This window comes from Corvus brachyrhynchos, unplaced genomic scaffold (assembly GCF_000691975.1).
Source record: "Corvus brachyrhynchos isolate BGI_N302 unplaced genomic scaffold, ASM69197v1 scaffold115, whole genome shotgun sequence".
NCBI lineage: Eukaryota > Metazoa > Chordata > Aves > Passeriformes > Corvidae > Corvus > Corvus brachyrhynchos.
Genome location: NW_008239553.1, coordinates 644,044 through 647,485, shown reverse-complemented (window position 1 = coordinate 647,485; position 3,442 = coordinate 644,044).

The window sequence follows — 3,442 nt, the reverse complement described above, 5'->3', positions numbered from 1 at the left end:
ACTTGGACTTGTGGCCTAGTCCGTCCCCTTACCGAATCAATTTTAGCTAGAGAAGATTTTTCCTAAATTCTTCATAAAAGATAGGCTCAAGGGCATTGAAGAGAAAGGAAGGGATAGTCTTGTGCCTAGACCGATCCTACTCTGGTAACTGATCATTACCAAATTGACAACAGGAGAGAGTGATTTAGTCATAGGCTTGACATTGAAATGTGTGGGCTTTCCTCACTGGGACACAAATGCTGTGCCATCAAATCAGCTCTCACTGAAAATCATTCATTACAAACACTGTGGGGCGGGGAGAGGGACATGACATGCTCACTACTTGGAAAGCAGGGACAATGTCCTGGACACTACTGTAAAGCAATAAGGAATGGCTCCCTGGGGCCACCCTCAAATTAACTGGTTTCAGTCATACTACCAAGGCCCAATTTTGCAAGCTGCTACATGCAGGCAGGCCTGCTGAACTTGGTAGGTTTGATTTACGTAGGGGCAGAGATGTCTGTAATACCTTTCCTAGAAGAAAAATTCAGTTCCAAGAGAGCAGGACTGCTCCTGTGCCTCAGGAAATACTCCTGTGAAGCGAGTCCCAAGAGTCTGCCATGGAATGATCTGACATACACAAACATCTCAGGTAAGAAAAAGACATTTAACTCTGGCTTTCCAGTGATGTTAAGAGCATTTGGGTTGAGCTTCATGACTGATGTGCCTTTCTTGCTGACTATGGACAAAAATACTAAAGTAACATCCTGGAATCAACATTGTAAAAGGCTGCCTTTCGTCTTCCCTTGAATTCCCAATGGCTGCCAAAAAACAAGGTCTTGCCTGAAAAAGCAGAGACTGTATGTTATTATCTTGCAGGTACTAACAGCTCACTCTTCATGTCGTGAAAATAAACATGACAATGAGGGATTGCATGCAAAGCTGTCTCAGTGGCATCTCAACGTGTAAGGGCATGAGTGGATTTGAAGAGCTCCAGTTGGAGTTAGACATACAGGAAAAGCTGCCTTGTAAATCTTGCTGATCTGGCTTCCTGCTGCATTGTGAGCAATAGCAGAACTATAGCACTTTCTTACTGGGGGGAAAAGAGATTAGTTTTGGGGGTTAGTTCATTTTTGAAGAAAGCACAGTTGTTTGTCAGCCTGCTCGTGCCAGTACCCAGGCAGCACTCCACAGGCGATTAGTGTTCACATGGTTCATTTCATCAACCTGTTTCAACAGGGCAGCATTAACCTCCTCAAATAAATAACCTTGAGGGCCAAGGCAGAGTGATGTAAACAACTCAGGATGAGATTGCTGTTGGGAAATCAAGTGAAACTAACTCCAGCATTGTCGCAGCATTATTGTTTCTGTTTTCCAGACACGCTAGGAACATTAAGGCTTGTGAAATGCTGGAAAAAGAGGGAGCAGCGTTGGCTCAAGAATGAAGATGTTCTTGTGGTTACAAGTGTTTGGGAGGTATTTGCAGACAAGGTTCAGTGGTCAGTTTTGCAACAGACTTCCGCTAAAGTCACAGCCCAGTGACCAGTTCTTCTGCAGAACAATCCCAGTTCTGGAAAAGGTGAGACATGGTGTTTCCTTTGGGTTTGGCTACATGAAAATACCTTTCTGTGGCATCAGAAGCACGGGGTGGAAGCTCTATGATCACTGTGGTGTTAAGGGCCTGTAAGAGAAGGCTCAGGTGTGCCAGGCCTCACCTCTCCAGCTGGAGGAGATGAGGGCTGACAAGGGTTAAGTAACCACATCAAACACAAGGGAGGAAAGAAATTACAAAAGCAGCTAGAGGTATGAGAGGAAGGGAGAGAAGGGTGGGTATAAAGAGAGGACTTAAGATAAGCAGGGTTAATTCTTTATGTGCTCCAGGATCAGTGAATACATATAAAGGGTAGTTCGTGGCAGCTAGGTGAGGTGGTAGGCTCGGGGTCAGGACCTGAAAGAAAGATAAAGCTGTACTCCTGCCTGCCTGATGAAAGCAAAGCATGAACACTTAATGAAAAAGTGCTCTGTCTGTAGAGGCTGGAGTATGATGTCTAACTTGAACTCAAATATTGGATTTATGCAAGGGTTACCTGCTGAATTTAGTTGCTTCAGTCACCTGACTGTGAGGCAGCAGACTGAGGCATTAAACAGCTGTTCTTGCAACCTGGATGACCCATCTGTGGGGAGGGTATAAGCCTCCCTCATATCATTGGAAAGGATGTTTGGAGTGGAAGGAACAGGAAGAGGGGCTACTAGCATAATTGGTGAAATTCCTGTGGGGAGGAAGGCCTTGCTTTGCTTAGTCTGGGAGCTGTTAAGGATAGGTATAACACTATCCCAAGTGAGAAACTTCTGACCAGTTATAAGGAAACTAATCCCAGTAGCTTTATGCCAAGATTAATTAAGTAGGGGTTTTTTTAAACTTTGGTAGAAAGTGCTTTTTGCCCTATGTTGCTTCCACTAAAAAGCTATTTATGCTTTTTGTTTTGTATCCCCCAAACCTCCCTCCTGCTGATCTTGCTTCCTAGCTTTGAGTAGAGCAGCTCTTTCTCTTGCTATGCTGATCTTTTTGATATCTCTGTAAACTTTCATACTTACCTTAATGACTTGGATGACTGTAGTCTGTATTGTTTATGGCAAAGGGATCTTTATAGCTTCTGAAATCTATTTTGATGATCTGCTAGCACTGGCTTCTTACCCAGCGCTGCTCTGTGGCGAGCTTGTGCAGAAGTACTACTGAGAATCACAGCTGCCCTGACTAAATCTAAGCATTTTGGTGAGCTTAGAGGCATGTGGAGAAAAAAATGTTGAGAACAGGTTAGCAAAAGTAAGCAACTGTGTGTTTTGGTGATTAGTATACAACAGTCTACGACTTCCTTGTGAGGGGAAGAGGAGGGGCAGACATTGATCTCTTCTCTGCGGTGCCCAGTGACAGGACCCAAAGGAATGGCCCAAAATTGTGTCAAGGCAGGTTTAGGTTGGATATTAGAAAAAGGTTCTTCACCCAGAGGGTGGTTGGGCACTGGAACAGGTTCTCCAGGGAAGTGGTCACAACACAAGCCTTAATAGGGTTCAAGAAGCATTCGGACAATACTCTTGGGCAAATGGTGTGACTCTTGGGGATGATGCTGTGCAGGTCCAAGAGCTGGACTCGATGATCCTTGTGGGTCCCTTCCAATGATTCTGTGAGTTTAGAGGCAGAGAAAGCTGTTGAGGGGGGGACAGGGGGATTGCCCTTTTCCCAGTTCTTGCCCTATTACTGTGACAAGACTTGCCTCCTTCTGACTCCTCAGCTTCTTGTGAAAGGGGAAAGCTTTTCCTTTTCTCTCACGTTTCGTGCCCATTCCCTGAAAAACAAAGGAAACCCCTAGGACTTGGAGCAGATGCCAAGAATCAGGATGTTCCGTGAGGGAAGGACAGCCTGCTGCCCCGGGACAGGGCGAGGTTTGGGGTGCTGCGAGCAGCC